This window comes from Triticum urartu, chromosome 7, assembly GCF_003073215.2.
Source record: "Triticum urartu cultivar G1812 chromosome 7, Tu2.1, whole genome shotgun sequence".
In the NCBI taxonomy this organism is placed as follows: Eukaryota; Viridiplantae; Streptophyta; class Magnoliopsida; order Poales; family Poaceae; genus Triticum; species Triticum urartu.
In genome coordinates, this window is record NC_053028.1 from 262,182,484 (window position 1) to 262,194,882 (window position 12,399).

Consider the following 12,399-nt stretch of genomic DNA (forward strand, 5'->3'; position numbering starts at 1 on the left):
ACTTAAGGTGGTTTAAAAAAATCGAATTCAACATGAAGTCCATTCAATTATTTGAATTCGATATCATGGAATTTGTAAATCATACCTAAATTATGGGGCACCAATCTTTGCTCTGCTTTTGTACATAATAGCATATATAGTCCTGTACAAAATAGATTCAAATTTAGTTCCTCCATTCCAAAATAATCGTAGTTATAGGATTTTCAAGTGTCAAAACTTCAAAAAGAAGCAGATAATTTAATGAGGTTTTCAAACATACAAGGTCAAATTTAAGTTGTCTATTTAGATCAATCCTCAAAGTTCAAGAGTACTCTAAACGTGAATGCTTCTATTTCAAACTTTCGAACAAAGCGCCAAAAGAGCCTCTACTCGCCCGAAACTGCGTGAGACCAATGTTTGGTAGTAGAAGGAAATTACGTTTCTAACTCCGACACGTGAAACCTACCGGCCTGACATCCAAAGGTCTAAACCGGGTTAGGTTTATAGCTTCATCTAGACGCCACGCAACCGCCTCCGAAAAACATTCATACACGATGGCCGCCTAAGCACACATGCGCGCGGCCGAAATCGCTCCCGCTCGCTATTTGGGACACCTGGGATTACCATCCTACCGCCGACCCGCAGTAGGCCCAAAATTTAAGAGGGGGCAAAGTTTGTACTTTCCCCAAATTCCAAACAAGCGCGTCCCATCTGTTCAAAAAAGCCAAAAACAAGCGCGTCCCAGACCGAAACATGGTTCTACCTTCGCTCCCCCTCCCCCGTCCGATTCCCCATTCGTACTCCATGGGCTCCAAAACTACCTCTCCACCAGTCGTGAAACCACGACGTCCTCCGTCCGCCACCCCATCCCACCCATCAACCACCGCCCTCCTCCATCACGCCGAAGCCGATACCCCGACATCGTCGTCCACCGCAACCTCAACCACAACGCCCTCCACGGCTAGCAGTTGAAGCCGAGGCGAAGCTGTCCGTACCCGAGCCAGTTCAAGCACGTCGTCCTGCGCCTCACCGCTGCCGCTCCAACTTCGCCACAGTCCACCGCACTGGAGTTGTTCCTTCTACGCCGTCCTTCGCCGCCTCGGATCTGCTTCCCCTCCGCCGACATACGGCCACGGCAACACAGTCAACAATTTGGCCATGGGTTTGCCCAAAGCTGCACCCTCCTCCAAAACATCGGTTTCCCTGACAAAAAGAAGAAAATCGCCATGACATATGAAGGACACAATACTGGCAACTGGAAATGGTACTCCTCTTCCCTTATTCGTGCAAATTTTACGTGTCTTCTTGCACGATATTCATCCCACAGAAGACATTAGTTGACCGCTTCTTCTTGATACTAGATGTTCCTAGTAACTCGCAATGCACAAGGTTTCTCCTCATATACTATTTCACCTTAGCTAGAGGTCTGTCGCCCACTGGATTTCAATTCCTGGTCAGTTGATTCCCAATTAACGGAGGCATTCCCTGGCGTAACAGATACTAGTCCGCCTATTACGTCGAGGAAGCAACGCCTCGGTGTTTATCTTAGGGGTGTGTGGGGCCTAGAGCTGCTGGCACCCGATCTGGAGGTCGGCCTAGATTAAAGGGATGGCCTGGGGGCGCTGCCAAGCACGGCGGTGGTGTGAGGTCGAGGGGAGGGTAGGGTGGCGGAGACAGGGGTCTGAGCCGGTGGTCGCTGGCGGTTCGAGAAAGATCGTGAACACTGACTGGCGGGAGGTAGACGAAGGCCATCTACCCGTTCCTTATAGATCAGACGGTTCATAAAAAATCGACTGACCTATTTATTTCCAGTCGACTGTTATTTTGATAGGACCACATGTGGTGGTGTGCTGGAGGAGTACCTGCATTTCCCAGCCATCCCTATGCTCATATATTACAAAATCGTACGGAGTAGAATCTAATTTTTGTTTGCCATGCAATGTTGTAGAGCTATCATATGTCTCCTGTCATTTATTTTTCAGCCACCTGCTATCTGCTACTTTTACAGTGCACTAGTTCTGTACACACTTCACCCATACTCTCACTATTGTGTTTTATGCAAGGGTATTTCAGACTCTGCTGCCTTGACAGAAGCATAAAAGAAAAGAGAGAAGTCGCTCCAGCTTGGTACGTGGTTAGGCCAGACACGTTTCAGCACTTTAAAGAGTGTAGTGTCAGCAGATGGAGACGGTAAACGTAGCTCTGAAGTTGATGATCTCGCTCGCAATGAACCACCATCCCAGGTGCCTGCTTGAACTTCACAGTGTCATATGTGGTTGCATGTTGCACATGGTGTCTAGCTTGTATTCGAAAGGCCGAAGTTAGCCTTTATTAAGATAAGGAAATATATATTTTACATGAACCACCATCCCGGGAGCACCAGAAAGAAGACAAATATCTAGTCAGGTTACTGGCCGAGCCAGTGACAAGCCCAACACAGACATGCATCACCTGGAAGCCAACTAAAAAGCCACGATGGTGGCGAAGCAGCCAGCCTACCACCAGGCTCTTAGGTCCTCGATGATCATGCTCACCACTCCAGCCGGATGTCTAGCTTGTATTGCTTCCAATTTGGTTAAATTGCATCTGCTTACCTTACACATTATACCTTTGAATATGACATGCATTCCTGTTTTTGGTACATACTAGTACATGTGTCTATTAACCATGTTCTTACATCAAACTAATGTTCTTGTGTATCCCTCATCAATCACTTATGATGATATAACCACCCTAGTGGGTTACTTTGAGAAAAGATTCTCTTTTGAAGAATGCGGTGTTAGCCACCCCACATGATTCTCAAGAAACAACAAGGCTAGATGAAGATAGTGAACGTAGCTCTGTAGTTGATGACCGCATTTCCCCTACACCAGCATCGTAGGTGCTTTCTCTAACTTGGTAGCGTGATATGTGGTTGCATGTTGCATATGGTGTCTAGATGGTAATTCTTCCAATATGGTTAAATTGCATGTGCTATTCTGCTTAGTTTATACATTATACCTGTTAATGTGACATGCCTTCCTGTTTTTAGTACATAGTACATCTATCTATTAAGCATGTCCTTACATAAAAATATTGTTTTTTGTATCCCGCATGAATCAATATGATGAGAGACCTTTAGTATATGCAGTGTGATATTAGTTGCATCTTTCATATGATTTATAGCATGTGCTGCTTCTAATTTGTTGAAACGCCATTTATGATGGGATGCTTTTAACTTGGCAGAGTCGTATTGGTTGCATCTTTCATGTGGTTTCTAGCTTGCATTGCTTCTTATTTGTTGAAATGGCTTCTTCTTAGTTTACACAAATAGTTGTGAATATGCCATGACGTCCTATTTTTCATACATATTCCATCCTGGTATCATGTGTTTGCCTTACATCAAAGTAGTGATTGTCAGTACCATGCACGAATGAGTTCTGAAGAGTGAATTTTATTGCTTTTTCTTGTCGGTTTTACTTGACAATTCAAAATTAATAAAGCGGACGGAAAGTAGCAAGGCAGCGGATATAGGTGCTCCTTCCAAACGGAGGGCCTCTACAGATTCTACTCCGCCCCCCCAAAGAAGATTTGCAAGACAACACATGCATAGACACTCAATGTAGCTGTGTTGATGATGACCACGTCTCCCCTAGTGCACCATCACAGGTGCTCCCTCTAACTTGGCACTGTTATATGTGGTTGCATGTTATGTATGATGTCTAGCTTGTATTGCTTCTAATTTTGTTGAATTCCATCTGCTTACTTTACACATTATACTTGTGAATAAGACACGTGTTCCTGTTTCTAGAACATACAATATCTGTCTATCACACCATGTTCTTACATCAAAGTACTACTGTTGTGTAACCTGCAACAATCACTTATCATAAGACACATTTGACTTGGGAGTGTGATATAGGTTACATCTCGCATTCTTTTCTAGCTTGTACTACTTCTAATTTGTTGAAATGGCACTTATGACGAGACAATTTTAACTTGGTAGAGTGATATTCATTGCATCTTTCATATGGTGTCTAGCTTTCATTGCTTCTAATTTGTTGAAATGCCTTCTCCTTAGTTTACACATCATAAGTTGTGAATATGCAATGATGTGAATATGCAATGGCACTAATGACGAGAGACCTTTAACTTGGTAGTGTGATGTTGTTTGCATCTTGCATATGATTTATTTGTTGTACTGCTTCACATTTGTTTAAACACCATTTATGACGAGACACTGTTAACTTGGCAGAGCGATATTTGTAGCATATTTCATATGGTGTCTACCTTACATTGCATTGCTTCTAATTTAGTGAAATGTCTTCTGCTTAGTATACACATCATAGTTCTGGTTATCTCATGTTGTCCTGTTTTTCGTACATATTACATCCTCCTATCATGTGGTTGTCTAACATCAAAGTTTAGTTTGTCTGTATCACGCATCAATTTGTTTTGAAGAACTAAATTGTTATTCATTTTTCTTGTCGGCTTGACTTAACATGGCACAGAGAAAGAGGAAGGAACACAGAATGATAGGGAAAGGGAAGCAGAAGAATCCTACAAATTCTGCTGGTACTGATGGTGCAATAGAAGCTCAAAGTCCAACGAAAAATTGTACAAAAAGAGTATCCCGTGCTACATGAGTTGCAGAACAAGCCAAACAGAAAGCTGCCACCAAAAAACCAGAGACAGCCCAAGTTGTTGCAACACCTTCCACAGTACCACCAGCTGCACGAGTTACTCGTTGGTCAACTCAGCTAGCAGCACGTTCCCAACCTCCCTTGCCACCTGACACTACTTCCAAAGCACTCTTGATACAAGACGAGTTGGCAAGATCAGATGAACTTTGTGAGCTTCAACAGCAAGAAGGTAGTTGCTGGAGTCAAGTTATAGTTGCATGCTTCTTTATATGTAGTCTCACAGTTTGATGTACACTAACACTTCCTATGTTCGTTGTTGGACTAGCACCTAGGCGCAAGAGGAAACAAACATCAAGAATAATGCTCGATAGGTTAACTAAATCTAGAGGAGGAAGAATGGAGATCCGCTTTGAGGCAGGTTTAAAAAGGCCATGTGATGCTACAGAGTCAGCCAAGTTAGTATCAGAGGCAGCGGTTACCGTTAGGTGTCATGTACGTATCCTCCCAACATGGATTCAGTACAGGAATGACAAAGACAAAACCCAGTTCAACACCTTCCTCGACCATTTATCTATAAGTATGGTTATGTATGGAAACTAGTAATATCGTCTTGCTCTGTCCCATACTTTCTAGTTTGCTGATAATGAGACTCCCATGATTTTCAACAAGTGAGGTTCAAGTTGTGTAACGCCCAAGATGTGATTCTATCCCAATCGCGTGATGAATTCATGATTGGGGCACAACCACATTTCGAGCGCATAGCAAGGTGGATATCATTACAACATACCATGTACAGAATAGATGAGAATACAAGATAAAGGCTTACACTTGCCACAAATTACATCATTCATACAACAATACATCAATACATGGCAACCATCATACAGAAGAGCAGGATCCGACTACGGATGAAATCAATGAAAAATAAGAACGACATCCACCCTGCTAATCCCAGGTTCCCCGACCCGGAACCAATCCCTTGATCTTAGAACAAGAAGAAGAAGAACTCGAAACAAGCAAGCATCACACTCGCATCATATCATCGCATTACCTGTACCTGCAACTGTTATTGTAGTAATCTGTGAGCCACGAGGACTCAGCAATCCCATTACCATGGGTATCGAGACTAGCAAAGCTTAATGGGTATGGAAGGGATAAGTGGTGAGGTTGCACCAAACGACTAAGCAATATATGGTGGCTAACTTACGAGTACAAGAGTAAGATGAGAAACTACGCAACGGTCGCAAACTAGTAATGATCAAGAAGTGATCCTGAACTACTTACGTTCAGACATAACCCAACTGTGTTCTCCTCTCGAACTTCCCTGAAAAGAGATAGTCACGGTTACGCACGCGGTTGGTGTATTTTAATTGAGTTTACTTCAAGTCCTCTACAACCGGATATTAACAAATTCCCATCTGCCACATAACCGCGGGCACCGCTCCAGAAAGATGAAACCCTGCAGGGGTGTCCCAACTTAGCCCATGACAACCTCACGATCCGCGGAGACAATCCTCCATCGCGGGACACCCGATCAGAATCGGAATCCCGGTGCACAAGACATTTCGACAATGGTAAAACTAGTCCAGCAAAACCTCCCGATGCACTGACCTAGCCTGATAGGAGTTGTGCGGTCTCGTTCTCAGGGTACACCACATGAGCGAAGCATACATGTATATACCAAATACCCCAAGTTGCCAAGGGTCGGCCCTGCACGGTGCTCTAGTTTGGACCAACACTCATGTGGAGCACTGGCCCGGGGGTTGAATTAAGTCCACGGGGGCCGGCAAGTCCCTATGCAAGTTTTAGTTGTTATTAGGCAACTGTTAAAACCAATGTTGGGCCTTGCTGGAAGAGTTTTATTCAAAGTGAACTGTCAAGAGGGTCCCATACCCCTCATCGTGTTAGGGACGCAAAATCAGGGAACATAACATCGGTATGACGGAAACTAGGGCGGCAAGAGTGGAACAAAACACCAGGCATTGATACGTCTCAAACGTATCTATAATTTTTGATTGTTCCATGCTATTATATTATCTACTTTGGATGTTTAATGGGCTTTATTATACACTTCTATATTATTTTTGGGACTAACCTACTAACCCAAGGCCCAGTGCAAATTGTTGTTATTTGCCTATTTCAGTGTTTAGCAGAAAAGGAATATCAAACGGAATCCAAACGGAATGAAACCTTAGGGAGAGTTATTTTTGGAACAAACGTGATCCACGAGACTTGAAGTAGACGTCAAGAAAGAAGCGAGGAGGCCACGATGTAGGGAGGCATGCCCCCACCCTCGTGGGCCCCTCGCAGCTCCACCGATCTACTTCTTCCTCCTATATATATCCATATACTCCGAAAACATCCAGTAGCAACACGAAACCCTATTTCCAACGTCGCAACCTTCTGTACCGAAGAGATCCCATCTTGGGGCCTTTTCCGGAGCTCCGCCGGAGGGGGAATCGATCACGGAGGGCTTCTACATCAACACCATAGCCTCTCCGATTATGTGTGAGTAGTTTACCACAGACCTTCGGGTCCATAGTTATTAGCTAGATGGCTTCTTCTCTGTCTTTGGATCTCAATACAAAGTTCTCCATGATCTTCTTGGAGATCTATTCGATGTAATTCTTTTTGCTGTGTGTTTGTCGAGATCCAATGAATTGTGGGTTTATGATCAAGTTTATCTATGAACAATATTTGATTCTTCTCTGAAATCTTTTTTGTATGATTTGTTATCTTTGCAAGTCTCTTTGAATTATCAGTTTGGTTTGGCCTACTAGATTGATCTTTCTTGAAATGGGAGAAGTGCTTAGCTTTGGGTTCAATCTTGCAGTGTCCTTTCTCAGTGACAGTAGGGGCAGAAAGTCACATATTGTATTGTTGCCATCGAGGATAAAAAGATGGGGTTTATATCATATTGCTTGATTTTATCCCTCTACATCATGTCATCTTGCCTAATGCGTTACTCTATTCTTATGAACTTAATACTCTAGATGCATGCTGGATAGCGGTCGATATGTGGAGTAATAGTAGTAGATGCAGAATTGTTTCGGTCTACTTATCGCGGACGTGATGCCTCTATACATGATCATGCCTAGATATTCTCATAATTATGCACTTTTCGATCAATTGCTCGACAGTAATTTGTTCACCCACCGTAATACTTATGCTATCTTGAGAGAAGCCACTAGTGAAACCTATGGCCCCCGGGTCTATCTTTTATCATGTAAGTTTCCAATCTATTTCACTTTGCAATCTTTACTTTCAATCTATATCATAAAAATACGAAAAATATTTATCTTATTATCTCTATCAGATCTCACTCTCGTAAGTGACCGTGAAGGGATTGACAACCCTTTTATCGTGTTGGTTGTGAGGTTCTTATTTGTTTGTGCAGGTACGAGGGACTTGCGTGTAGTCTCCTACTGGATTGATACCTTGGTTCTCAAAAACTGTGGGAAATACTTACGCTACTTTGCTGCATCACCCTTTCCTCTTCAAGGGAAAACCAACGCAGTGCTTGAGAGAACCTTTGGGAAGACTTGGGGGAAGTTTTTTGGTTCTGTTTAGTAATAAATAATTCATCTAGACTCTGTTTAGATGTGGTTTATGCTTTTAATTAGTGTTTTTGCCAAGTAGAACCTTTGGGAAGACTTGGGGGAAGTTTTTGCGATCTTCCTGTAAAAAACAGAAACTTTAGCGCTCACGAGATTTGCTGCCATTTTTTACTGGACAGTGAGATTAGGTTGATTCTTTTTGAAGATGATTAATAGACAAATTACTAACGTCCACCAATTTATTTCAGAATTTTTGGGGTTACATAAGTATTCGAAATCTACAGATTACTACACACTGTTCTGTTTTTGACAGATTATGTTTTCGTGTGTTGTTTGCTTATTTTGATGAATCTATGGCTAGTATCGGAGGGTATGAACCATAGACAAGTTGGAATACAGTAGGTTTAACACAAATATAAATAAAGAATGATTTCATTATAGTACCTTAAGTGGTGGTTTGTTTTCTTATACTAACGGAGCTCATGAGATTTTCTGTTGAGTTTTGTGTTCTGAAGTTTTCAAGTTTTGGGTAAAGATTTGATGGATTATGGAATAAGGAGTGGCAAGAGCCTAAGATTGGGGATTCCCAAGTCACCCCAAGGTAAAATTCAAGGACAACCAAAATCCTAAGCTTGGGGATGCCCCGGAAGGCACCCCCTCTTTCGTCTTCGTTCATTGATAACTTTACTTGAGGTTATATTTTTATTCACCACATGATATGTGTTTTGCTTGGAGCGTCTTGTATGATTTGAGTCTTTGCTTTTTAGTTTACCACAATCATCCTTGATGTACACACCTTTTGGGAGATACACACATGAATCAGAATTTATTAGAATACTCTATGTGCTTCACTTATATCTTTTGAGCTAGATAATTTTGCTCTAGTGCTTCACTTATATCTTTTAGAGCATGGTGGTGGTTTTATTTTATAGAAATTATTGATCTCTCATGCTTCACTTATATCATTCTGAGAGACCTTTAGAAAAGCATGGTAATTTTCTTTGGTTATAAAATTGGTCCTAATATGATAGGCATCCAGGATGGGTATAATAAAAAAAACTATCATAAAAAGTGCATTGAATACTATGAGAAGTTTGATACTTGATAATTGTTTTGAGATATAAAGATGGTGATATTAGAGTTGTGCTAGTTGAGTAGTTGTGAATTTGAGAAATACTTGTGTTGAATATTGCAAGTCCCGTAGCATGCACGTATGGTAACCGTTATGTAACAAATTTGAAACATGAGGTGTTCTTTGATTGTCTTCCTTATGAGTGGCGGTCGGGGACGAGCGATGGTCTTTTCTTACGTATCTATCCCCCTAGGAGCATGCGCGTAATTCTTGGTTTTTGATGACTTGTAGATTTTTGCAATAAGTATGTGAGTTCTTTATGACTAATGTTGAGTCCATGGATTATACGCACTCTCACCTTTCCATCATTGCTAGCCTCTTCGGTACCATGCATTGCCCTTTATCACCTGGAGAGTTGGTGCGAACTTCGTCGGTGCATCCAAACCCCGTGATATGATACACTCTATCACACATAAACCTCCTTATATCTTCCTCAAAACATCCACCATACCTACCTATTATGGCATTTCCATAGCCATTCCGAGATATATCGCCATGCAACTTTCCACCGTTTCATTTGTGACATGCTTCATCATTGTCATATTGCCTTGCATGATCATGTAGTTGACATCGTATTTGTGGCAAAGCCACCATGCATAATTTATCATACATGTCACTCTTGATTCATTTCCCTTCCCGGTACACCGCCGGAGGCATTCATATAGAGTCATATTTTGTTCTAGTATCGAGTTGTAATCATTGAGTTGTAAATAAATAGAAGTGTGATGATCATCATTAATAGAGCACTGTCCCAAATAAAAAAGGAAAGGCCAAAAAAAAAAAGAAAGGCCCAAAAAATGAAAAAAAAAATGAAAAAAAGAGAAATAAAAAGGGACAATGCTACTATCCTTTTTTCCACACTTGTGCTTCAAAGTAGCACCATGATCTTTATGATAGAGAGTCTCTTGTTTTGTCACTTTAATATACTAGTGGGAATTTTTCATTATAGAACTTGGCTTGTATATTCCAACAATGGGCTTCCTCAAATGCCCTAGGTCTTCGTGAGCAAGCAAGTTGGATGCACACCCACTTAGTTTCTTTTGTTGAGCTTTCACACATTTATAGCTCTAGTGCATCCGTTGCATGGAAATCCCTACTCCTTGCATTGACATCAATTGATGGGCGTCTCCCTAGCCCGTTGATTAGCTGCGTCGATGTGAGACTTTATCCTTTTTTGTCTTCTCCACATAACCCCCATCATTATATTCTATTCCACCCATAATGCTATATCCATGGCTCACGCTCATGTATTGCGTGAAAACTGAAAAAAGTTTGAGATTACTAAAGTATGAAACAATTGCTTGGCTTGTCATCGGGGTTGTGCATGATGAGAGCATTCTTGTGTGACGAAAATGGAGCATGATCAAACTATATGATTTTGTAGGGATGAACTTTCTTTGGCCATGCTATTTCGAGAAGACATGATTGCTTAGTTAGTATGCTTGAAGTATTATTATTTCTATGTCAATATTAAACTTTTGTCTTGAATCCCTCAGATCTGAATATTCACGCCACAATAAATAAAATTACATTGAGAATTATGCTAGGTAGCATCCCACATCAAAAATTCTATTTTTATCATTTACCTACTCGAGGACGAGCAGGAATTAACCTTGGGGATGCTTGATACGTCTCCAACGTATCTATAATTTTTGATTGTTCCATGATATTATATTATATTTTTTGGATGTTTAATGGGATTTATTACACTCTTTTATATTATTTTTGGGACTAACCTACTAACCCAAGGCCCCATGCAAATTGTTGTTTTTTGCCTATTTCGGTGTTTCGCAGAAAAGGAATATCAAATGGAATCCAAACGGAATGAAACCTTCGGGAGAGTTATTTTTGGAACAAACATGATCCAGGGGACTTGGAGTAGATGTCAAGGAAGAAGCGAGGAGGCCACGAGGCAGGGAGGCATGCCTGCCCCCCTGGGCGCGCCCCCTACCCTCGTGGGCCCCTCGCAGCTCCACCGACCTACTTCTTCCTCCTATATATCCATATACCCCAAAAACATCCAGGAGCAGCACGAAACCTTATTTCCACCGCCACAACCTTCTATACCCAAGAGATCCCATCTTGGGGCCTTTTTCGTAGCTCCGCCGGAGGGGGAATCGATCACGGAGGGCTTCTACATCAACACCAAAACCTCTCCGATGATGTGTGAGTAGTTTACCACAGACCTTCGGGTCCATAGTTATTAGCTAGATGGCTTCTTATCTCTCTTTGGATCTCAATACAAAGTTCTCCTCGATCCTCTTGGAGATCTATTCGATGTAATTCTTTTTGCGGTGTGTTTGTCGAGATCCGATGAATTGTGGGTTTATGATCAAGTTTATCTATGAACAATATTTGATTCTTCTCTGAAATCTTTTATCTATGATTTGTTATCTTTGAAAGTCTCTTCTAATTATCAGTTTGGTTTGGCCTACTAGATTGATCTTTCTTGCAATGGGAGAAGTGCTTAGCTTTGGGTTCAATCTTGTGGTGTCCTTTCCCAGTGACAGCAGGGGCAGCAAGGCACGTATTGTATTGTTGCCATCGAGGATAAAAATATGGGGTTTATATCATATTGCTTGAGTTTATCCCTCTACATCATGTTATCTTGCCTAATGCGTTACTCTGTTCTTATGAACTTAATACTCTAGATGCATGCTGGATAGCGGTCGGTGTGTGGAGTAATAGTAGTAGAGGCAGAATCGTTTCGGTCTACTTATTGTGGATGTGATGCCTATATACATGATCATGCCTAGATATTCTCATAATTATGCACTTTTCGATCAATTGCTCAACAGTAATTTGTTCACCCACCGGAATACTTATGCTATCTTGAGAGAAGCCACTAGTGAAACCTATGGCCCCCGGGTCTATCTTTTATCATATAAGTTTCCAATCTATTTTACTTTGCAATCTTTAATTTCAATCTATATCATAAAAATACCAAAAATATTTATCTTATTATCTGTATCAGATCTCACTCTCGTAAGTGACCATGAAGGGATTGACAACCCCTTTATCGCGTTGGTTGCAAGGTTCTTATTTGTTTGTGCAGGTACGAGGGACTTGCGTGTAGTCTCCTACTGGATTTATACCTTGGTTCTCAAAA